This window comes from Dreissena polymorpha, chromosome 10 (assembly GCF_020536995.1).
Source record: "Dreissena polymorpha isolate Duluth1 chromosome 10, UMN_Dpol_1.0, whole genome shotgun sequence".
Lineage (NCBI taxonomy): Eukaryota > Metazoa > Mollusca > Bivalvia > Myida > Dreissenidae > Dreissena > Dreissena polymorpha.
This window is the reverse complement of record NC_068364.1, coordinates 50,132,418-50,159,883: the sequence shown is the minus strand read 5'-3', so window position 1 is coordinate 50,159,883 and position 27,466 is coordinate 50,132,418. Positions and strand designations below refer to the sequence as shown.

General features: G+C 34.1%; 1 protein-coding gene and 1 long non-coding RNA gene across 2 annotated transcripts in view; one reads left to right on the top strand and one right to left on the bottom strand.

Moving 5' to 3' along the window:
- LOC127848097 (uncharacterized) overlaps positions 1-27,466 on the top strand; it is a 211,175-nt gene that overhangs the window by 11,475 nt on the left and 172,234 nt on the right. The gene's annotated exons all lie outside the window — the stretch shown is intronic.
- On the bottom strand, positions 11,315-14,408 carry LOC127848109 (uncharacterized). Its single transcript, XR_008034361.1, has 3 exons — positions 13,530-14,408; positions 12,862-12,972; positions 11,315-12,243 (listed from the first exon to the last, which is right to left on the bottom strand). It is a non-coding gene; the product is annotated as an uncharacterized LOC127848109 (long non-coding RNA).

Genomic DNA, 27,466 nt, shown 5'->3' with positions numbered 1-27,466 from the left:
GCGAATTCCACAACGTTATATTTTTACAAAATCAAAGAAGTCTTCTGTCAAATGTTTATTTCGAATATTCGTTAATCCGAAGTTTTTTTAACGGTCCCGACGACTTCGAAATAACGGTGTTGAAGTGTACTTACATGCATATACTAGTTTGTGTACATTAGTATTTTAATGCTGTATTGCCATATAACTTTGCAACCAAAAGCTCTTCATCAGTAAAAGTTAAGCACCACTGATAATTAAGCTTTCTGCTTTTAAAACTGTGCCTGTTGCATTATTCAATTGATTCCCAACATTTATAACGTTCTTGTCAAGTATTTCATTGATTCATTCACCTCAGTAATGTTGGTGTATTTTAAATATTGATTGATATTCTTCTGTCACTGTCACACTTGACTATCAGTTTCTGAAAGAAAAATTGTTTTAATTGCAATTTCATACCAGTTAACTTAGTACATTATTTTCTTGAATTTACGATAAATACATTATGATGTTTTTTAACTGATTTTTTGGTTTAAATATCTTCTTTATAATACTGTGTGAGAGTGTTGTGATTGGTCATAGAAAGTTCAGTGTTGTGTTGTTTATTTTGAATGTCCACTGACAAAATTAATTGACTGGGTTCTTCTTCGAATACAGCACTCCTAGCAATCTCTTACGCTACGGTTCATTACATTCACCTTTGCCGTGGACTTACGGACTACTTTCTACTGCACATGTCTTTTAGTCACATGATCATAAGTCGCATATTCAAAATGGCCGTGCCCATCAGCTTTGCTTTATCTGATAGTATTTGAAGTTTACAACTGGGCGCATATGCTATTAAATTTTATTTCATGCACATATTTAACTAAATGAACATATTGAAATATTAACAATGAGTCAAAGCTGTATATCTGTATTAGAAAATAATATAAAACTATACAGAAGCATCAATAATTAGTTGCTGCTTTGACAAGATATTGAGTGAATGAGAAATGTTAAATATAAATATTGACCAAAGTAAACAGTCTGTTAATGTTTTACCAATGCAATGCCAGTTTGGTACACATAGACCCTGAAGATGTTTACTCAAACTAATTCTATGGTAAAATACACATCTTAAATAAATTGCAGGCCAACATCAGTACAGTTGTTTTGTTATTGTTGTTTTAATAATATACATTTCATTGTCCCATGCTTTTCCTGACAGGGGACAACTGGAAGCATCTATCATACACTTACAAGTTCATTCAGGAATATGTTTACAAATACAAAATTATATAAGAGAAATATGACAATCTGTCAAAGAAGAATAGTATCAAAACTTCACAGAATCAAATTATGCTGCTATAACATAAATTCAAATCTTTACATGATCTTTTAACTAAATAATAAATTGCAATACTTGTAATACTCATGCCTTTTCCCCGGCTCTTTAAGCACCTTAGTGCCTGAATCTTTAATTTATTACTTTATCTCACCAATTTGTGTTGCTGTAATTCTTCAATATCATGAAAGACATTAAAGATTCATCAGGTTTTTAAAGGCTGATTAGTTTACTTATATTTGTTCAATTATTGCACTTTCTTAAGTACAGTGCCTAACATGAAATTAATTCAAAGGAGTAACCCAGTACACTGTAAATCACATATTTTCTCCTGTGCAAATTTCTGGAAAAAGATCTGCATTGCTGATACAGTAGTCCATGTCCTTGTTTTGTTCAATGTCAATATCATTATTCAGGATATTCAGAAGTTTCAGCAATGCATCAAAGTACACACATTTAAACAAACTTGATAACATATAACAGGATTTTTTAGGTATTCTTAGCAAGTGTAGAGGATGAGTTTAATAATAGAAAGCAATACAAGAAAAAGGGATGGTGGGGTGTAAATTTGAATGTCCTTAATTAATCCTTTTTATGCCCCCGGATCGAATGATCTGGGGTATATTGCTTTTGGCCTGTCTGTCTGTCTTCCTGTCTGTCATTCTGTCCCAAAACTTTAACCTTACAGTTAAGTTTTGTAATAACTTTTGAAATATTGAACATAGCAACTTGATATTTGGCATGTATGTGTATCTCATGGAGCTGCACATTTTGAGTGGTGAAAGGTCAAGGTCATCCTTCAAGGTCAAAGGTCAAATATTTCAAACTTTTATATAGTAAAGTTTTGCAATAACTTTTGAAATAGTGAACATAGCAACTTGATATTTGGCATGCATGTGTATCTCATTGGGCTGCACATTTTGAGTGGTGAAATGTCAAGGTCATCATTCAAGGTCAAAGGTAAAAATTTTAAAACATTACATAGTAAAGTTTTGCAATAACTTTTGAAATATTGAACATAGCAACTTGATATTTGGCATGCACGTGTATCTCATTGAGCTGCACATTTTGAGTGGTAAAAGGTCATGGTCAAGGTCATCCTTCAAGGTCAAAGGTCAAAAATTTAAAACTTTACATTGTAAAGTTTTGCAATAACTTTTGAAATATTGAACATAGCAACTTGGTATTTGGCATGCATGTGTATCTCATGGAGCTGCACATTTTGAGTGGTGAAAGGTCAAGGTCATCCTTCAAGGTCAAAGGTCAAAAATTTAAAACTTTAATATAGTAAAGTTTTGCAATAACTTTTAAAATATTGAACAAAGCAACTTGATATTTGGCATGCATGTGTATCTCATGGAGCTGCACATTTTGAGTGGTGAAAGGTCAAGGTCATCCTTTAAGGTCAAAGGTAAAAAATTTCAAACTTTAAGATAGTTAAGTTTTGCAATAACTTTTGAAATATTGAACATAGCAACTTCATATTTGGCATGCATGTGTATCTCATGGAGCTGCACATTTTGAGTGATGAAAGGTCAAGGTCATCCTTCAAGGTCAAAGGTAAAAAATTAACTTTTTCACTATTGAAGATAGCAACTTGATATATGGCATGCATGTGTATCTCATGGAGCTGCACATTGAGTGATGAAAGGTCAAGGTCATCCTTCAAGGTCAAATGTCAAATTTATGGCGTCTGTTCGTCTGAAAACTTTTCCATTGGTCATAACTTTTTCAATATTGAAGATAGCAACTTGATATTTGGCATACATGTGTATCTCATGGAGCTGAACATTTTGAGTGGTGAACGGTGAAGGTGAAGGTCATCCTTTAAGGTAAAATGTCAAATATATTGGGGTCTGTCCGTCCGAAAACTTTAACATCGGTCATATTTTTTTTAATATTGAAGATAGCATTGATATTTTGCATGCATGTGTATCTCATGAAGCTGCACATTTTGAGTAGTGGAAGTTCAAGGTCAAGGTCATCCTTCAAGGTAAAAAAAACAAAACAAAAATCAAAGGGGCATTCTCATGAAACTGCACATTTTTGAGTGATGGAAGTTCAAGGTCAAGGTCATCCTTCAAGGTCAAGGTTATCCTTCAAGGTCAAACAAAAATTCAAAGCTGCGTTATCATGAAGCTGCACATTTTGAGTGGTGGAAGTTCAAGGCCAAGGTCATCCTTCAAGGTCAAGGTCATCCTTCAAGGTCAAATATCATTTTTTTTTATTCAAAGCAGCGTTATCATGAAGCTGCACATTTTGAGTGGTGGAAGTTCAAGGTCAAGGTCATCCTTCAAGGTCATTCTTCGAGGTCAAAGGTAAAAAAATATATTTCAAAGCGGCGTTCTCATGAAGCTGCACTTTTTGAGTGGTGGAAGTTTCAAGGTCAAGGTCATCCTTCAAGGTCAAAGGTAAAAAATTATTTTTTTTAATTCAAAGCGGTGCACTAGGGGGCATTGTGTTTCTGATGAACACATCTCTTGTTTCTTTCATACACTTGCATACTTTTCCATAAATAATAAATGATTAAAATAAAAAGGAAAACACAACTTGACTTTTAATGTTTATTCCCTCATGTTCAGCTTTATTTATTTTTCAACATACAGTACCATACCAATAGCATATTTTTGAGTCTCTTTTCAATCTAAACAACAATAAATATACATGCACATGCAAGCACTTCAAGATAAAAATATTCTAGCATTAAAATTTGATCTAACCATTTTATCTATATGAATGCTATTCATAATCATGAATTCTATTATTATGAATGGGTACCAGGGTCTTCCCCAGGCCATTTAAGCGCCCCTTGCCGGGGCGCTTGAATTTCGAAATCAGAGTCCCCGGGGCGCTTGAAATTTTCCGATCAGTGTATTCTTCAGTAAAAGAAAGTGGAGATCGTCCAAAAAAATCAAGGTTTCCCTATCAGTGTATCAAAATTCCCTGTTTTAAAAGAGCACTCGGTACCTACTTTCACAAGTAATCGCCATAAACACCACATGGGGTAATGGATAATCCACTGATAAGAGAATAGCATGACGCGCGTATCGATTATTCTAGCCACATTACACGGTCATTTAAATGCTGACAAGGATGTATCTGGTAACTTTCCAGTCGTCAAACTGTGAAGTTCATCGTCCAATCGGTAACGCGAATGCTTATGAGGGCGGGATTAACTATCAACCATTATTTTTGATTGACGTCGGGCATGAAGTAAGAGTTTATCGCAGCTTGATTAGCAAGAAGTTGTACCATTTGAGTAATATTAAACCGGTAATTAGTACAGTACAGAACAGACGGTTTCGGGCATCATCATCACACCTTTTTACTGTAAACAAGTGTTACCTATGACTCATAATTAATACGAGAAATTAATTGCAAGTGGTAAACAATGAATTATTATAGCGAGTAAGTTGTGCAAATGACTCCCGGTTACAATTATGTGATAACAATTTATTTAATTCCAGTACATGTATATTTCAACATGTCCATTTATAGAACTGATTCACCTCGTTTTTCTGACATTTATTCGACACGTTATGCGCATTAACAAATTTTCCTTGAATTAATCACGCACACTTGTAAATGTTTCGTCCGATAATCGATAGTTAGAAGACTGATGATGGCAACCGGCCGTGATCCTCGTGGACAACGTGAATTTCATGCATAATTCCGTCAAAACATTTATTCGACTCGTAAAGTGTTTAAACAAATTATCGTTGAATTTATAACGCAATGGTTAATATTTGTTGAAATCTCAAATGGGAATAATTAAATTTGTAATCCGAAACCCATTCCCGTAAGTCGATGTTAACGCATTTTTAATCCGAAACACACTTCCGAATGTAAATGTTACCGCAACGTTAAATATTTTTGCTTTAAATTAGCAGTGCAAATTTATTTTGTGTCGAATCTTTTTCTCGATTAAAAAGAGCGCGAAAATTATGCAGCATGTACAACGTCGCATCTATTGCATACAAATGGCGTGTATTGAGCGTTTTAACAAGCACACAACAGGTCAGGGGATTGACGCATATTCAGAGGCAATATTTCATCAAATCTATAAATAGTCACTTAAAAAATGGCAAGGTTTGTGTTAAAGAAATAACTGAAAGCTTTTATCGTTTATATTTACCAGAAAGAGATTGATAAAAACGGAATAAACGGGATTATCGGGTAATAAATAGAAACTTGAAAAATAGTAAGTATACAGTAATAGAGTCGGGTTGAAACTAGTCCAAATTTTTGACGCTCTTAAATATTAAGCTACTTTTTATATGGGTAATATTTGGAGCGTACAAAGGGAGAAAGACCAAATTAATGGTGGGAATTTTTCCTTCTTTGTCTATATTGTTGCGCAAGGATTTTGTGCGCAACATTCAAGCCCCGATATAAGACACTTAATATCAACGGATTGCAATAATATTTACATACCTGTGTAGATAATTCATTTCTCGATAATGTTCCGTAGAAATCATGTAATGACACTTTGAATTTTGCACGCCTGATCAATTTAAATCCAACCACTATTCAATTTTTCAATATCTCTCGATTCGCTCGCTGTGTAGATAAATCGATAACACGACCTCGATGTAAAGCATCTGGTTTAAAGTGGGAGAATAAACAGCGTAAAATACAGTTTGCGTTCGTCTGTTGTGCAGAGCGTTACATAGTAAACCGATGTTATACTTTTCTGGATTAATTTAGCATTGTTTTTTTTTTCTAAATTGACAATTAAAAAGTTCTGAAATAAATTACATCTTTTATTTTTATACTGTACACAAATAATTTTGATACAGATCGTACAGTATACCGTCCTCCTATGTAACGTAGGATGTAAGTAAATAAAACAACACAGACAGAGGTGCGAAAAAGGCATGCATAAAAACTTGCTGAAACTCAGAACAGTGAATAGAAACTGCACCATATCTGTTTTGAACATATGCTTATTAAATCGACACAGATTAGCATACTAGATCTAGTTAGGTAAAAGTCGATGTTAAAAGCTCATGTTAAATAAAATTACGCGTACACGTTACACCGTAATGCCTTCTTCTGATTGGTTCATATTCAAATCAGTTTCATGACATGGCTACAGGTCAGAGATTGGTTTGCGATTTAAGCAGAAGTTTAACTGAAGAATTTATGTCATAGCGCACCAAATGACGTCTTTTGACGCTGTTTTTCTTTGAGTTATAACGCACCACAGATCGTGAATTGACACGTTAAATTAAAAAAAATCAACGTCGGCAGGGGACACACCTCCCGAACCCACCCCTGATCGGCCCCGGGGCGCCTGAAAAAATCCTGGGGAAGGCACTGATGGGTACATAATATTGCACTGATAAATGAAAACATTGATTGGAGTGAAGTTTATTCATTAAACAATAACTGTGATAATTTACTAATTACTATTATATTGTAATAATTACAATTAACTTATTAAGATAATACATGTTTATAGTATTTTTGTTTAAAAAATATGTTATTTATATTGTGAATAATTTGTATATGGGGCCTATTGTACCACAAGCTGTTTCAGAATATGCTTGGAATTATAAAACTTTAAACAAATTTCAGTTTAAGTTCAAATGAAAATTTCTATGTTCATGATACATGTACATTACATTAAGAATGGTTCTAAATGTAATCTTAGTCATGTATCAAAATTAAAGATAGCACATATATCCTAGTAAACCTGTTTAAAGGAAAGTGTAAGAAAATTTGACCTCTTTTCAAATGGGTTGACTGGAAAGTATTCTTTCTTGAAAAGCAAGGGCAGGAATTACGAATTCAGCAACGTTAAGCATTTCATTTATCATAATTTATTATATCTGTAAGTGGCAATAAAGACCTAGAACTGCAGTTTATACATTTATAGTTTTAAGCATTATAACAAAGAAACAATCATCTACTATTCTACATGTACATGTAGGTTACGGTAGTCAATTTACTCATAACTTGATATAAAGGTCCAATAGTATGATCGCACAATGGTGGCAGTTCCAAATTAGCAGATTACAGGTAACCATAAATAGTGATCAAGAAATTAACTACATGTTTATTAATTGTACACATGTAAACAGCATAATCCTAGACACTGGCCCTGATAGCCAGGGGTAAAAGATTCGAGTTCCGGATTGGCTGTACAGTTGTCCCATCCTGCAACATTTGGTGCCCAATGTGGGACCATGGCACAATCTATTCTCAACAAAACCTGTTCATGGTTTGAATGGATCCAGTTTACATTGATCCCATGACTCGAATTCTCGAAAAAAATCCAGCTTGGCAGAAGAAAATGTTAGTGCACGAACTAAGTGATTGTCACTAAACTGAAGATGTTTTTTGGCATATCATTAGCTCAATCAGAAAAGCAAGGGGTCCCTGGTTAAAATCCCGGACTGGCTGCACAATTTTCTCATCCTGTGTCATCAAAACATAAAATACCATAGTATATTTACAATGCCCAGTATGTATTATGCTTGAGCATTAATTATGTGTATAATTTTTACCACAGGAGTTTGAAATTCTATTCATGAAGCTAATCTTGTGGCAAAATAATAAAAATAGACCCCTATGTAGTAAGTCTATATACTATATTAGTATATAGGGGTCTAGTTTTTATTATTTAGCCATTAGATTATTAGCTTCATGGATAGAATTTCAAACTCCTGTGATTTTTACTGAAAAAGCATTAAAAGCAAAATATTGAACAAGCACAGAAGTAACATTTCTTAAGTAATTAATAGTGCTTGGTAAGTATTAAAGGGGCCTTTTCACAGATTTTGGCATGTTTTGAAGTTTGTCAATTAAAGCTTTATATTGATAAATGTAAACATATTGGATCTAAAAAGCTCCAGTAAAAAATATAGAATAATATAAAAAGGGAAAAAAAGGTAGCCCGCAGCAGGGCTCGAACCAGTGACCCCGAGGTCCTGGAGTAAAATAAAATAAAACTTTTGCACATATTATTTTGTTCCTCTCTTATTCACAGTTTAAGTTCAAATGAAAATTTCTATGGAATGTGTTGTCTGTATTATTTTAAGGAGAAACAGCAATAACATGTTTTGGATATATAATAAACAGAGAGAGCTATATAAAAGTGAAGATAATAATAACCCTTGGAACAAATACATAGAACCAATTGAGCACATTTTATCAACAGAGCCTGAGGTGTGATAAAATTACTTGTATTCCTTGCAGAACAAATCCTGCAGTATGAAAACATTATGTACAGTTGATAGAACATCATATTTCGGCTAAATAATAACTCATTTTTGAAAAATACATTAAAGATGTATTTCTGATTTACAAAACTGATCAAATATTTAAAAAATAAATTCCATTTGCTTTTTCATGACATTTTGAAAGTCAAAACTTTGGTTTCGTCTGTAGAAATTCAATTTAATGAACTGATTTAAACTGACCTAACTTGGTAAAGGTACCGGAAAAATGGTTAAAATGTTGATATAAAAATAGTTATACAGTTAAATATATGGAATAAATGTTTTGTTTTAAGTTAATGAAGAATAATAAGCATGTTTATTTGCTTAGTAAAAATAATTAAAACTTTCTTGTGACTTTGACGGACATACGGACATCTGGACCCAATCTAATTTTCTTCAGAAGCTGTGTTGAATACTTTTTTTTCTAAATAAACAATATATATAGGTTGGTGGAGAATGGGATTATTGATGCAAGTACCTGTGGTTCAATCCTCGTGTTCATTATAAAGAAACGTGAAGTAGTACTTCTTGGACATTTTCGGGATGTTGATTTTTATCTAAAAAGAAATGTTTTATAAAAACATTACAGGATCTACATTTTAATAAATACGCACATTTATTAAACCTTCCCAAATCATTTAAACACACCGAAAATAATCGATGGTGACACCTCTGCAAAAACTCTAATTATTTTTAATTTCGTATCACATAATATGGGCATGATATCAACAATGGTGTTCTGAAGATTAACTTTTCTAATTGAAATTGTTTCTGCTCCGTTTTTAATTAATTTGATTTTACAATATGCTACATTCGTCTCGTTGTTGTTAATGTCCGTCATTTCGGAAATGTAATATGAAAATCATTTGTTAAATACTCACCTATTGGCTAATAGCGTGTGGTATTGGCTGCAATAGCCAATGAAAATCGCCGACGCTTAATAAGTCGACTTGGCACAACGAAACAACCCGTATTATAAACACATTTTGAACAACACTTTTGGCAATCTCCGGATAAAATACGAGGACGGCGGGTGAAATGTAAATTAAAAAAACAAAAGTGACTTTTATTTTTATTTTTATTTGTCGAAAAATAGGGTCGGGTGCTCCCGTAAAACAAATAATTAAAAAAAAAATGCTGGCCTTAGAAGCACATAGTAGTATATATATATATATATATATATATATATATATATATATATATATATATATATATATATATATATATATATATATATATATATGAGGTAGAGCAATAACCAAGACCAGCCTAGCCAAATAAGCAACACAAAGCAAAAGATAAAGCAAAATGATAAGCAACTAATAGTAATAAATAATAACTGAGAGATTTGCGCTAATCTAAACCGTAAGCTTACAAATTAATGAAGACAATTAAAGACATAAAATAAGCATGGCAAAGAGGTTATTAAGCACATGGTAGTATACAAATATATGACAGAGCAATAACAAAGACCAGCCTAGCCAAATAAGCAGAACAAAACAAAACAAAAACATTGATCATTATCTTCATACAATGATACACTATTAATTATCAAAAATAATTATTATCTATCTATCCAAATTGCAAACTTACAATATGTTCCCATAATAAGCTATTTCAATTGATTACACATTTATATAAACATACACAAAAACATTCAATGTGTTTGTAGATTAACGCTTGCTTTTCATCACCATTTCGGCCTTTGTTTACATTTTAGCAGAGTGATGCTATCTGCGTAAATGGCCATGAAAATTGTTCTCATAACTGTTATTAAATATCTCGATAAATTAACAATAAATGCAGTTTTTAAAGGTAACTACTTAAAATATTATGCTTGGTGTCCTAGATATTTCCATGAAAGAGCGTAAAATTACTTTGATGTGTTTCGCCAAGATTTCTGGAATTTATTGAGCCCGCTGCAGAGATGTTGTATGTTGAGGCACGAACAACAACTCTGCTAGGAGAATGTCTTTCTAGATCAAATGTTTTGTGCCTCCCAAAAAGAGTTAATTTAAGTAAGTGCCTCATTCGTCTGCTTGCTTTAAGATTCTGATTTCATTTCCAGTCAGTTAATATTAATGCTTTTTACTGATAATGATTTAATCACGTGAAATTAAATTGCTTGGATTATGAAGTTGCAATGAGTGTCTCCTTTATTTTTGTTCTTCATACAGTCAATCTTGTGGATGCGACCACTTGTATTAAGCGACCTTTGTCTTATGCGACAATTTTGAAATCCCACGGAGCTTTTTCGCTATATAATGATATTGTATTCAGCGACTTTTGTCTTACGCGACCAGCGACCACTGATTTCTATGTATTTTGATGTCCAAATCTTGAATTAAGCGACCACTAGGAGGTAAAAGTGGTTAATGTATTGATCTTTCAGGGACAAATCCGTGTTTATTGTTTATCTAAGACGATAAGATGTACTGTTACAACGCTGCTTTGTTACACACCCGGGTGTACTTTGTCCAGGGTTTTCCATGGAAATCCATGGAAAATATGAGGCTGGAGTATTCGGACTAAGTTTCCAGCCTTTTCCAGCGTCAATATTTTTAAAAAAAGGGTGGAAAATTGTCCATGGTATGTGGAAATAGCCTGGAATAGTTTCCATGGTTTTCCAGGCTCCCTGGAATAATTACCATGGAACAATTTCCAGGGTTTTCCAGCCAGCATGGAATAAATACCGTCCGAACACTCCATGTAATCTGGAAAACCATGGAAAACCATGGATTTTTTTCCAGGGTTTTCCAGATTACATGGAGTATTCGGACGGTATTTTTTCCATGCTGGCTGGAAAACCCTGGAAAATGTTCCAGGGTTTTTCCTTGTTTAATATTCCATGGATGCCTGGTATAACATGGAAAATTGTCCAGCGTTTACCATGGTCACTGAATAGAAAAAGAAATTTCTGGTCTAAAAACAATATTCATGTATTAAATGAATACAATACTCACAGCTTAAATAAATCATAATTTAAGGTTAGATTAAAACAAAACAAAAAATCAACATAATGCCTTAGTTTCTTCGATGTATTATTTTGTTCACAATTCATCAAAATATAACATCAGATTACAAATTGTGTTACATTTATTTAACAAATTATTCAGATCAAACAAGTGTTGTTTAATACATGCTTACAAAGCCTCTATGTCCATTATCATAAATCAGGCTCTTACATAACAGAACAGGCGCTACTTTAAAAGTTAAAAAGTATAATGCAACCTTCACAACATGTATTCAAAGTAACAAAATACAAGCAAGTCAAGTAATATACAGCAACAATTCACGAACCCTGTACAAACGATATACAAGAAACAAAATGAAAAATTTAAGTTATTTTAGCTAATTCATGTTTGTCACAATATATGTAGCTGCCCATGAGCACAAGGATACTATTTTTCTCAGCTACTTTCACTTTAATGCAATTTAGGTGCTCAATTTCATTAAAATACTTTTATATAATTTTATTGTTCAAAGAAATTCAGAGCATAATGCATGTACATGTATAACTTTCCAAGTGACAGTTTAAAATATAATTGCAAGTCTAAAACTTGTGTAGGCAGCTTAGTAAATTATAAGTACCCAGGTGGGATAAAATTACAGTTTTTAAAAACTTTTTTGTTAATTAGCTGGGCTTCAGTAGGTCGTGGATCTTTTATAGAACTTGTACTGCTGTTATACTGTACGGCTCCTGCATGATCTCTGAAAGAAAAACAAAGCAAACAATATTACAAGAAAGTCATAAGTTTTTTACATTCATCTGTAAAAGTAAATGTGCAGCAATCATATGATTGAATATCTATACTTCAATGCTCATTCATATTTTAATCTATTTTAGATATTTCATATCACTGCTCAATTCGGTACATGTGGCTTTTTTGTATTTGAGCGAACATTTACGATCCTAAGTAGTTAGCAATTATTTCTTTTCCATTTACTGAAATTTATTCTCTTAAAGTTTGCAAGCGGGCTTTAATCTACTTGCAAACAGGCAACCACACAGGAAAACTGAGACTTTCAAGTGAATAAATTGGTGATTTAACTTATATTTTTATATGACTCTCTTTTATTTTGAAATTTATATTGTTAAATGCCCCAAAACGGGGTACACTAGCATGTGTCTGGAAACTCAAACATACATGTATATAGGAATTTCATATTCAGATATTGCTATATGAAAGTTATGCTAATCTGCTAATTCATATAAAAAATAACCTGTAATTGAAACTAGACCAAAATATTGGATACCAAAAAGACAAAATACTTTCAGGTGGTTAACACTAAATTACTTATATGAGCCCGGGGCATAACAATATTTACCATGAATTTGTGGCCATGTTAGTCCTCTTCGTAAATGCGCCAAAAGAGCCGCTTTGCTGTCTTGGGTTATTTCCCTGCCAAACTCTGCAATATCTTTCATCAACTGGTCAGCTACAGTTAAAGCACATAATGAAAATGTATATAGAAAATAATTCAAGTATTGTTTTAAATATTTAGTAAAATGGTCTTTAAATAATAACTTACAATGAAGTTAATACATCACAAAGCATAGCATAACAAAATTTGTAGGTATGATTAGTACAAATTTATTATTGCTATAATTAGAATGATGTGTAATTCTATTGGTATGAAAATGCACAGTGAAACCTAAAAAACAATGCTATTGGTTTAATTAATTTATTTATAAACATTAACAGCATTAATGAGCATTGAGTTCTCATCATGCACAGCACATAACTCCCTTAGCCTCAGTTCCCTAGCCATGCATTATAAACTTCCGATACTACATTCAAGTTTATTAAAATCTCCACATAGGACTTCCTTTATCAAGCTGCAAACTGCACTTAGTGAAAATGTGTGTGACAGCTGCTTTTAAACTTCTATATTTGCCATACTTTTACCTAAAATGTCACATAAAAAAGGTCTACAATGATGACATAAGAAGAATAAAATTAAAGGAATATTTAGAAATAATGAAAAGCACAAACCTTCAGTTGTTGTTCTATTCCTAGACAGACTTCTGAAACACTTGTATGCATCACTTTTTAACAACATTTCATGTCACTTTCCAAATGATATCCATACATTATTATTTTAAGAAATTCTTGTTAATGGAAAAACTCATTAACTCTACTGTTTGTGAACATTACATTAACTTCATTTTAACAACAAGTTTAACCTGCATATTTTACAATACGCCTGCTCCAGAATTTCAATCTAACAGGTAAACTTTCTGTATTTGAACTCAGCCAATCAGAAAAGGCTGTGATATTTTATAACCAATAGATTAGCAGCAGACATATCTGACTCACACACAGGTTTATCAGATAGTTTGTTAATTGCAAACCTGGACTGTAGTTAAATATTGAGTGTGTATACACCTTGAACAGGGTTAAGGAATTTAAACTTGTAGACATTGCTTTGAAAGTTACTACTATTACTTCTACTACTAGTACTACTACTACTACTACTACTACTTCTGCAAAACTACTACTACTATTACAACAGCCACAACAACAACAACTACTACTACTACTACTACTACTACTACTACTACTACTACTACTTCTACTACTACTGCTACTTCTACTTCTACTACTACTACTACTACTACTACTTCTACTACTACTACTATTACTTCTACTAAAACTGCTGCTACTACTGCTACTACTACTACTACTGCTTCAACTACTACTACTGCTTCAACTACTACTACTACTACTGCTACTGCTGCTGCTACTGCTGCTGCTGCTACTACTCCTGCTGCTGCTACTACTACTACTGCTACTTCTGCTGCTGCTGCTACTACTACAACTCCTGCTGTAGCGACTACTACTACTACTACTGCTGCTGCTGCTGCTGCTGCTGTTACTACTACTACTACTACTACTACTACTACCACTACTACTACTACTACTACTACTACTACTACTACTACTACTTCTACTACTACTACTACTACTACTACTACTACTACTACTACTACTACACTACTACTACTACTACTTCTACTACTAGTACTTCAACTACTATTGCTACTACTACTGCTACTACTACCTACTGATGCTGCTGCTACTGCTACTACTGCTGCTGCTGCTACTTCTACTACTACTACTTCTACTACTACTACTGCTGCTGCTGCTAATGCTACTTCCTTAACTACTACTACTACTGCTGCTACTAGTATTGTTATTATTATTTATTCTACTATTGCTACCATTACTGCTACTATTCCTGTAAATGCTAAAACAACAACACAATAATAACTGCTACTACTGCTACTGTCACTTTAATTTGCACAAATAGTATAATTATCAGTAGTTTAACTGCTTGTACAACTTATACAACAACCACTTTTACTTCTACTCCTACAACATATTCTACTGCCAGCCTCAGCATTACTACTTCTACCACTACTACTACTACTATAACTACTACTATTTCTGCCCAAACTATGCACATTGTTATATGTTTTATTCATATGTTGTGTAAATTGTTGAACTCTGATTTACTTTGAATAAAATGTGTTGCATTTTTATAAGTTATTTTCTCCTCTTATAAAGTCTAAGTTTTTTCCAGGGTCAGCTGAAAATGTTAGAGTCTTTTCCATGCTTAAAAAATTCTATCTGGAAATATTTTCCATGGTTATCCAGCCTAAATCCAGCGTTTTCCATTCCTTTTCCACGCTTTTCCATCCAAGGCTGGAAAATGCTTGGGAAAAAAGTCCACGTTTCATGGACATTTCTAGAACAAAACCCTGGAAAACCCTGGAAACTGTTTCAAATTCCAGGGATTTCCATGGAATTCCATGTTATACCATGGATTTCCAGCCTAAGTTCCATGATTACCCTGGACAATGTACACCCGGGCACCAACCATTATGATTATGCTTTGTCTCGTTGACCGGTTCTGACCGGTATTGTTGTAGACTGCATATCAATTTATTGAGTTCAATAATAGAGGAACGTTTTACGCACAGTCTACAGCTTAAAAAGTTAACTATGTTGAACGTTAAGAGACAACGCCGATTTTTCTCGAGTATAGATAACAGGTGCAGAAACAATGCACTGTACGCGACAGACATTTCCTGAGAAGTGTGGAAAATAAACTATTAATCGGCAACATCTGTCGAAATCCGTACATTACCATAATTTGTAATAATGCTAATTAGTAGATATTTGTTAGCCAATCACATTGTTATTTACTTAATAAATTTTCCAATCAAGTCTGTTTGATTGTTTTCAATTGACGTGTTTTAATTTTTTCAGCTCATTATGTATCATAATCGAGTCAGATTTCCTTAACCCTTTCCTTGACAGCCATTTAGCCAATATAAGCCTCTCCAGTTACCACAAGACCTAGCTCCCTGCTGACCAGTGGCTGAAAGCCATCTTATCAATATCAGTACCCCATCTTTACAGGCATTATTGGAAAAACGCTGTTTTATGACCCTCATTGCTTTTAAACGTGATATTCTCATAAAAATTGAAATATTATTGAAAAATACACAATATGAAAGTTTAAGCTAATAAAATTTCCTTTCCTGTGGTGTAAACTGTATGTTTATACCTTAATTTATTGGTCAGTTATAGTCATGCAAAGTTGACCGTTGTGTGTTTTACTGCATTTAAATGCAAATCTCTTTCCAGCTCATATAGAAACTTTGCGAAGTTGGTGTGTTGAATCAAATACAAATAATTATATTTTGGAATATTTTTTTTTTCTTACTTTCCAAACTACAATTCTTCTTTCTTGAAGATTTTTTTATTTTATAAAATCATTCTGCAAGCCTCAAAATTCATGTAAATTCTTATAAATAACTATAGAAAAACACAGAGTTTCTCAAACAACTTTATGCATTTTCAAAATAAATTGTATTATTTCTTATAAAATTCGTACGATACTTGGTATTTCTATTACATTAATTCACCTAATGATTTATAAACATTTATAGATACCGGTAACAATTTAATTGGATGTTGCATAATGTGCCATGAATATTCATATAATTAATTTGCATTTTGCATTTTATTACCGATCGAAATCCGGCAATGTCGGCGTCTTCAATAAGTCTTCAATTTGTGTATTTATTTGCAAAATTCCAAGTTTATTATCAAATACTCCAGTTCATCTGATCGCCGACATATAACTTTATAACCCAGAAGTCGCCAACAAACCCGTGTATTTGTGTACCAAATTACAAAACGCCAAGGTAACATGGCACGCGCGCCAATGTCATCTGAAGACTACTGCTGCGTCCGGTAAACATGTTTATTGAAAGTGTCTAGAACCCGTGTTTCTTATCCCTAAATGTTAGATTAGCATGTGCGCTATTAATTATTATTGGTCAGTTCAAAGGCATATTGAAGACCGCCGACTGCGTCTTTGTTTTATTGCCCAATCAAGCACCGATAATCCAATATCCTGTGTATTACGAAACACAAACTTTAGATAAGCACGTGTCGTTTGTAAAAACATTTTAGTGTACATGCCATTTAACATATCGATGTAATAGTCGTATATGATCTCGGAAACAAACATTTACGATATCATGGAATCAAACAACAATAAGAATGAAATCGATTTACACCCAAATGATATTATATCCCTATGGGACGTGTTTATTTTTGCGACATTTTTCAACGAGTTATTAATACGTTTTCGGAAAATGTCCAAATTAAATATGGTTCGAGAATAGCAGTTATTTTAGGACATTACGAAATGCCTGAAGCGCGCACATCCCGGAACGTGATTTACGCATGTCAAATGGTAAACCCTCGTCTTGATTGGTCGCCAATTGCATCATAACTTTAAATAGCAACATTACCGGATGTTTACTCGACAGTTTAGAAAAATGATGAACGCAGGTGTATATGCATTTCTGTTACACTTAAAACATCATTTTAAGCATTTAAATAGCAAATTAAATCGTGACGCGTAAAAACGCGTATATATCAGGTAATAGATAGGGTAGTAGAAATGCGTAGATAACAGGGAATCGATACAGGCGTAGATAAGCGTATTTGACAGGGAATCGATAGGGTCGTAGAAACGCGTACCTGTCAAGGAAAGGGTTAAGAGCATCCCTACATGTATGATAATTTGAATTGAGTTCAGTCAGCTCACTAGAACAAAAGTGTTACAAGGCATAGGGCTACCAAATTCGGTATGTAGTGACATCTAATAGTTCTCTACCAAGTTTGTTCAAATTATGCCCCTTTGGTCAAATTTGACCCTGCGCGGGGGTCACAAAACTGACCATACACTAATGGGGCCTATTTTGTGAAAACTTTAAAAATCTTCTTGCCCATAACCATTGGGCCTAGGGCTACCAAATTTGGTATGTATAGACATCTAATAAACTTCTACCACATTTGTTCAAATAATGCCTCTGGGTCAACTTTGACCCTGCACCTGGGGGGTCACAAAATTGAATAAACGCTTATAAAGCGCCTATTTTGTGAAATCTTTAAAAAAATCTTCTTGTCAGAAACCATTCGGACTATTGCTGCCAAATTTGGTATGCAGTAACATCATTCTTATAGTCCTCTTATACCAAGTTTGTTCAAATTATGCCCTTTGGGTCAAATTTGACCCTCGGGTCACAAAATTGAACATTACATACGCTCATATCTTGCTTATTTTGTGAAAACTTTTAAAATATTCTTGTCCTTAACTCTAGGACCTAGGGCTACCACATTTTGTATGTAGTGAGATATAAAAGTTCTGTACAAAGTTTGCTCAAATTATGCCTCTGAGGTTAAATTTGACCCAGCCCAGGGGGGTCACAAAAGTGTACATGTGCTTAAATAGGGCCTATATTTAAGTATTTGCACATGCCAAGAATGTTTGTTTCAGCCTTTTCTTCAGCAGTGGAGTGATACAGGGCTTTCATGGCCCTCTTGCTTGTTATTTGTGGATATTTCATGCTTGTCAGGAAATGCCTGCCCACCGACACTTCCAGAGCTGCCGTCACCGACACTGGTGTCATCAGCATGTGACCTGGCATACATGAAATACATAAATCTTATATACATGTATACAGTATTTATTTATTTATTTATTTATATATTGTATCGTTTAATAATCTTGTTGTGGCATTGTAGATATGGTGCCTGCCTAGCCATTGGGAGGCCACAGGTTTGATCCCTACTTGGGGAGGGTTCTCATGATCTTTACAAAAACACTATGTACTGGTTCTTCCCAGAAAACAGACTTGAGAGTATCTCAACAAGCCTAAGGCTTTGGATGCAGTCTAACTAAAATGAATAAGTTTATTATTATACATACATTAATCTTAATGTTTATATGAATGGTTTTCAATAAAGTTAATATTAATTTCCTAGCCCTACCACATAAAGTATGTTATGTTTTGTTCTCACAAAAACCATTCACGTCCATATTTAAAAAGTGGTTGTTAATCTTAAGAATCTTTGAACTAGACGCATGTTACTGTATAGTTAAAATTATATCTACATAAATATATACATAAATGCACAACCCTATGAAGAATAAATAGCCATTTTGTAGACAATATATATTGATATCATTACCCATGAAATCATTCAATCTGATCCCTGGAATTACTCTAACTTGGTGGACTTGAAGAGTCATCATGACTGATTAGCACTTTCAAACACCTATAAAAAAGTAATAGCAAGATATAAATGCATGTTTCTTTTATATAAATACAACAACAAGCAAATATACTGATTAAATGCAAATAACAATACAATTTAAATTCAAAGGAGGTACTTCATACTCAAATTCAAATAACCAAGTGCCTAAGTGATAAGCTAGAAATAAAGGTTTGATGTTTTGAAATGTTCTTGAATAATATTGCTACATACATGTATAAATATGCATGATCTGAGTGTCATAGAACATACATTTTTTAACTGTTGTTGTTTTTTGCACTATTTTCTAATGAAAAGTTTAAGTAAAAATGCGTTGTCTATAATTAATTAATTTTGATTGCATATATTATAATGCCCCCTTCAAAGAAGAGGGGTTATATTATTTTGCACATGTTGGTCTGTCGGTCCGTCCACCAGATGGTTTCCAGATGATAACTCAAGAATGCTTAGGCCTAGGATCATGAAACTTCATAGGTACATTGATCATGACTGGCACATGACCCCTATTGATTTCAGGTCACTAGGTCAAAGATCATGGTCACAGTGACTTGAAATAGTAAAATGGTTTCCGGATGATAACTCAAGAATGCTTATGCCAAGGATCATGAAACTTCATAGGTACATCGATCATGACTTGCAAATGACCACTATTGATGTTCAGGTCACTAGGTCAAAGGAGCTGCACATTTTGAGTGGTGAAAGGTCAAGGTCAAGGTCATCCTTCAAGGTCAGAGGTCAAATATATGTGACCCAAATGGCTTGATATTTGGCATGCATGTGCACCTCATGGAGCTGCACATTTTGAGTGGTGAAAGGTCAAGGTCAAGGTCATCCTTCAAGGTCAGAGGTCAAATATATGTGGCCCAAATCGCTTATTTTATTAATACTTTTGCAATATTGAAGATAGCAACTTGATATTTGGCATGCATGTGTATCTCATGGAGCTGCACATTTTGAGCGGTGAAAGGTCAAGGTCAAGGTCATCCTTCACAAGGTCAAGGTCATCCTACAAGGTCAAACATCATATAGGGGGACATTGTGTTTCACAAACACATCTTGTTTTAATCAACAAATATTGACCCATTAGGCCATTATCTTATTATTTTGAAAAAAAATCTTATAAATTATAGTTATATACTTTGTGAGATGATAATAAAATAAAATTCAGATGTAATAGCAGAAAACCCGCTGATGTATTATAAAATATTTGTTATATAATTCATATGTGCCCTTTGAATGCTACAGTGCATTGTAGCCAAAACAAGATTCAGAATTATTGATTTATAAACATGAGTAATGAAGTACTTTGACTGTCACTACATGACATGTCTATAAATAGAAACTGAGTTCCTGGGAAAGAGACACTTTCTGACCCTGTCTTAATTTTGTGGTTGTTAAATGATTGTACATGTACAATATGTTTACCTGTTGATTGAACTGAGCAATTGTTTTAGTATGTGTAATTGTTTCCATCTGTGTAATTTTGCTCTAATTCATATCTTACTCACCAGTCGCATTTCAACATGTCAAACGTTAACTAAATAGCTCTGCTACTGAAGTTTAATGTCACGCTTAACTATTGAATCATTGAAATGTATGCATATATTTTAGATGTGTAAAGGCCTCTTTATAACAACATATGTGTAATACAATATCACTGCAGTATGTTTAATAAGATTATTTAACATTAACAGTAATTCAATATCTTGATGTTACTCTGTTTTGCAGTATGGAAGTGTGCTGTGAGTCCCACAGGAGACAGGCTGTACATCATCAGCTACTGGCACAACAAGCTTCTCACCCTGGCCAGGGATGGCACACTCCTGGCTACATACACAGACCCAGCACTAGTGCGCCCAACTGGTCTACATGTGACCCCTGCAGGCCAGGTGCTGGTCTGTGGATTCCTGTCCCACACTGTACTACAGGTGGGCTGGGAGGGAAAGAGTAAGCTTGCTACACTGGCTACTAAGAGGCATGGAGTGAGGTTGCCATTGTCAGTCTGCTACAGCAGCACCACATCATCCATCATTGTGGGACAGAAGTGGGACAACACCATCCTGGTGTTCAGAGTGGAATAGTGTGTACATGTATGTATTAGTTGTTGTAATTAGTGATTAGTATTTCATTGACAATGTGTTGTTTAGCATAAGAACATTGAAGTGTGTTATATTTCAATACAACATTGTGTGTGTAGTTGTTGATGCAACTTTTTTGTGTACACATATAGTAATTTACTAATACAATGTGAAGTGTTTTTAAATATTAGATCTTATACATATTATGTTATGTTGTCGTAACATTTTTCTTTATGGTCCTTTTATTTAAAAGTTTTTTAAAGCTGTGCATGAACAAACAAAGCACTTCAACTGCAAATTTATTGCTTGTACATAGATGCACATGTACATAGCACTTAATGCTATTTTTAGACTTTCATTTTGAGATACACAATGGTATGTACAAAATCTATATTGATGCAATTTGTTTTTATAAAATATGATATAGTAGTAATCTTATGAGGAATATATTTTGATATATAATGTTAACATAATATTCCCATATGATATGATATTTAATTATTTACTTTGTTTTATGCTGTTCCTAATTTATGATATACATACAAGAAATACATCAAGCTATTCTTCTGCTCCAGTCGCTGCTGAGTCAGGACAATGATGCTGAGGATGTGTTGGGCAAGAATGACCTGAATATGCAGAAGGTAACATATTCACTCTTAAATTGTCAGGTATTTTCTGTGGGAAAATGCAATTTTGGGACGGATTTTTTTCCCACGAAAAAGTCCATTGATTTAGGAAAAACAAATTTAATAAAAATTCTTTGTAATACTTCAAATGTAATACCAATAAAATCATATTATGATAGTTATATTCTTTGTTAGATCTAATTGAAATATGATTGATATATAATTATCATAAGGCACTTATTTAAAAACAAATAAAATGCTTCGGGTATGGATCCGTTTAACAGACCCATAAATAGGAAAGCGCCGACTTGTGTAATTCCTGTTTATTAAGAATGCAAAAAAAGATGAGGTTGTATAGAACAGTATGAATTTACATAAGGAAAAATATCCTCTTTAATTGTTTGTATATTACAAAATCATTGATATTCGTCCATATGAAATGTCGTCGTAAAAAAACCCGTTTATGGACACAGCAGTTAATGCGTGGATTTTTCAAATGGGACAACTAAATGAGGTATTTATGTCAGTTATTTTCCAGTGTGTTGTAATACATTTGTGGATCAGTCAACTCTTAAAATCAACAAAAAATAATGTCTAACAATTTATAATGATTTTACAGTGTTACTTGTGTATTAAGAATGTTTTTAAGATGAAGAGGACAAGAATGATATGATTTCACAGAAGGTAAAATGGTGTCTTTTCTTGTGTATATCCTTTAAAAAACACGACTTCTTTTACTTGAGGATCAATAACTAAAAACCTTTTCAGCTCGATGCTTCCCAACTTATTCATAAGAAACCTCATTAACACAACAACTCGAGAATTTATGTCATTCCCATGCAGACCTTGAGTTTTTAAAAAGTTTTGAGATATTTAATGAAGCTTGGAATGCCTTGGTTGTATAGAGCCTGTTTGCAAGGAGATGTAAAGTTTTTAGTATGTATATAGTGTTGCTGTTATTTGTCAAATTTGGGGTCTGAAATTGACCCCATTTACACATGTACAATCCTAAAACAATGTATTTTTCCAAAACGACTGCCTAAAATATCCAATTGAAGATAAAGAAAAATAAATGTATCACAATATCAAGTTAATCTCCCTACCCAGCTCTATAACTTGAACCTTATTTCATGTAAATACAATATTGAAAACGCTTATTCTCGATTATATAGTATTTGTAAGCAAAAAAACCAACAACACAATATCCCAATTTGTGGTCAAAACGCCAAGAATTTTCCCTATAAGAATGACTCCGGCCTCATTGCACAAACTTAAGTTAAGTCTGCTTACAGTCTGTTGTTGAGTATTTTTTCAAGAAACATATGTGCCTCCCTCTGGGATAATGGGACTAATTGTATGTGTGTAAAGTGTGGTCCCAGATTAGCCTGTATAGTCTGTACAGGGACTAAATGCATGTGTGTAAAATGTGGTCCCAGATTAGCCTGTGTAGTCTGCACAGGGACTAAATGCATGTGTGTAAAAGGTGGTCCCAGATTAGCCTGTGTAGTCTGCACAGGGACTAAATGCATGTGTGTAAAGTGTGGTCCCAGATTAGCCTGTGTAGTCTGTACAGGGACTAAATGCATGTGTGTAAAGTGTGGTCCCAGATTAGCATGTGTTGTCTGCACAGGGACTAAATGCATGTGCGTAAAGTGTGGTCCCAGATTAGCCTGTGTAGTCTGCACAGGAACTAAATACATGTGTGTAAAGTGTGGTCCCAGATTACCCTGTGTAGTCTGTACAGGGACTAAATGCATGTGCGTAAATTGTGGTCCCAGATTAGCCTGTGTAGTCTGTACAGGGACTAAATGCATGTGTGTAAAGTGTGGTCCCAGATTAGCATGTGTTGTCTGCACAGGGACTAAATGCATGTGCGTAAAGTGTGGTCCCAGATTAGCCTGTGTAGTCTGCACAGGGACTAAATGCATGTGTGTTAAGTGTGGTCCCAGATTAGCCTGTGTAGTCTGCACAGGAACTAAATACATGTGTGTAAAGTGTGGTCCCAGATTAGCCTGTGTGGTCTGTACGGGGACTTAATGCATGTGTGTAAAGTGTGATCCCAGATTAGCTTGTGTAGTCTGTACAGGCAAATCAGGGACGATACTTTCCGCATTTACGGAATTTTTCGTATATAGGAAGGAAGCCTCTTCTTTTAAAAAAAATCTGTCTAGCGGAAAGCGTTGTACTTTATTAGCCTGTGTGGCTGTACAGGCTTATCTAGGACAAAACTTAGTGCACAATTTATAAAGCCATGTTTTATAAGAATGAGGCTTAAAGTAAGTCCCCCTACAGTCTGTTAACGAGATGTACAAGATAATACCAGGTGAGCATTGTTCTGGGATAATAGTGCTTAATGCATTTTAGTGCCATCTACAGAATAGCCTGTGCAGTGGGCACACAGAGTAATATGGGTTGATACTCTCCGCTTTTGAGGAAATTTTCGTTTAAAGGGAATTTGTATGCCCCCAGTAGGGTGGCATATAGCAGTTGAACTGTCCGTCAGTCAGTCAGTATGTCAGTCTCTCCGTCCGTCCGAAAAAAACTTTAACATTGGCAAAAACTTTTGCAATATTGAAGATAGCAACTTGATATTTGGCATGCATGTGTATCTCATGGAGCTGCATATTTTGAATGGTAAAATTTCAAGGTCAAGATAATCCTTCAAGGTCTAGGGTCGAAAATACAAATCCAAGGAAAGAAGGAAGCTTTAATGGATATAATTATCTGACCTGCCAATTTGTATATTTTTTAAAAATGTATCAAAGCGGTGCAGTAGGGGGCATTGTGTTTCTGACAAACACATCATGGTAAAAGGTCAAGGTCAACCTTCAAGGTCTTAGGTCGAAAATACAAATCCAAGGGAAGTAATAAGCTTTAAAGGGAGATAATAATTATACATGTATATTATAATATGAAACCATACAACTGAAGCATAATCAAAATGAAATTTTATGGTCAAGCCAAGAACAAAATGACACTTTTTGGCATACAAGTATCTTAGGTACGTTAAGGTTACCTATGAATCTACAGTCACGGTAGTGGTTTATAATTAATTGCTACTAAAAATAGAGATTTGACAGAGACAATTATTTTCAAGGGAAGTAATTTATATAATTATAAATCTCAGATTATATATTTCCCTACCAAGAATTTAAGTTATTTTCACAGTTACTGTACAGATTTTGTATTTTGTTTATTTATAACTTAAATGATTGATTTGTCAAAGATTTTTTATGCCCCATTACGAAGCAAAGGCGGCATATAGTGATCAGACTGTCCGTCTGTCTGTATGTCCGTCTTTCCATAACACTTTGCGTTTAGGTTTCGAAAAATGCTCATAACTTCTATGTCCTTTGATATATAACCTTCATATTTGGTATTCATGTGTATATGGACAAGGCCTTTCCATATGCACACAAAATGTTACCCCTGTGACCTTGACCTTGAACTTAGGGTCCCCGTTTAGGTTTCGAAATCTGCATTTAGGTTTCGAAAAATGCTCATAACTTCTATATCCCTTGTGATACAACCTTCATATTTGGTATGCATGTGTATATGGACAAGGCCTTTCTATACGCACAACAAATTTAACCCCTGTGACCTTGATCTTGAACTTAGGGTCCGAGTTTAGGTTTCGAAATCTGCGTTAAGGTTTTGAAAAATGCTCATAACTTCTATTTCCCTTGAGATATAACCTTCATATTTGGTATGCATGTGTATATGGACAAGGCCTTTCCATAAGCACAAAAATTTGATCCCTGTGACCTTGACCTTGAAGTTAGGGTCCGCGTTAAGGTTTCAAAATCTGCGTTTAGGTTTTGAAAAATGCTCATAACTTCTATGTCCCTTGAGATATAACTTTCATATTTTGTATACATGTGTAAATAGACAAGACCTTTCCATACGCACACAATTTTGACCCCTGGACCTTGATTGAACTTAGGGTCGGCATTTAGGTTTCGAAATCTGCGTTGAGGTTTCGAAAAAAGCTCATAACTTCTATCAAGCGTTTATAGGGGGCATAAGTCATCCTATGGTGACAGCTCTTGTTTTTAAATGATATAACTATCATTTCTTTCCTGTGCTAATTTGTGAATGGTTGGTTTCATTACTTACCTGTGGACTTATGTACATAGATACATGATGAACTGTGGCAATGATCTCTTTGATAAACCACAGGTCTTGCTGGTCAGCGATGTCTGACTTGGTCATTTTGACTGTCTACAGACTCCCCCCCCCCCACGCGGTAGGGTGGCATATAGCAGTTGAACTTTCAGTCCATCTGTCTGTCTTTCTGTCAGTCGTCGGTCCGAACACTTAAACATTGGCCATAACTTTTGCAATATTGAAGATAGCAACTTGATATTTGGCATGCATGTGTATCTCATGAAGCTGCACATTTTGAGTGGTGAAAGGTCAAGGCCATCCTTCAATGATAAAGGTCAAAAACAAAATCCAAGGGAAGTAATAAGCTTTAAAGGGAGATTATTTCTATACCTGCCAAATGATAAATAGAAATTTTATTTAAAAGCGGCGCAGAAGGGGGCATTTTGTTTCTTACACGAACACATCTCTTGTTTCTAAACAAAAATCAAGTCTTAGTAAAAAAGTGTCCTCTTAGGTTAGCCTATGAGGACTCCACTGGCTTATGTGGGAAGACACTTTACACATTGATTAAGTCCCCTTTTTCAAGAGCGATGCTCAAGTTAAGTCCGTTTAAGGGTTGTATTTATACATTCTTATGAGAATGAATTTCGTATAACAAACAATATGATTAAAAAAGTGGTTATTGGGACAATGGTGTTCATGTTAATGCAAATTAAAAATAATTGTTAAGAGAAACTAATGTAAGCAATGTGTGATTGAATTCAGAGCGCTTAAAACTGAATGGCTATATTTGTGCTATTTTAAACTTTTCTCACAGGGGTGAAGTCTCAATATATTTTTTAATTTTTGTAAACGAGTATCCAAACTAGACAACTAATTATTATATAATTGTGGAAACTTAATTTATTTAAATAAAAAAAGAATGAACATAACATGCAATAATAAATACAATAAAAATGTATTAAGAGAACCTTTGAATTTTGACTTGTTCACACATTAGCAGAATAGTAATTTTCTAAAAATTATAATATACAGTCAAAACCTGTTTGCTCAAACTTGCTTGGCTCGACTTTCCGGTTGGATCGGACTTTCCTCGAAGCATCTATTTTTGTATTGCTAAATATTCATATACATTTATGTCAGATGGCTCGAATTTGCAGGCGTGGGATTAATATCTCATACTTTTTTAAGTCCACGTCACAATTTTCACGTTGTTTTGTTAGCCTTGCTCTAAAGCGCATAGGGTAGCATAAAGCTGTTACTTGATTATGAGCACTTGATTAAAGGCTCCCTATAATTTCAAACATGTTATTGACTCAACCATTAATTGATTTGAGTAAAAGATGACAATCTGGCGTTTTTGTAGATGCTATAATATTATGGCTGGAACGGCTGCATCACAATTTGGTTTATTACACAATCCATCCAGAAGGCAAAAAGCCCAAGTGGACAAAGCAAGCATACAGTGTTTACAAAA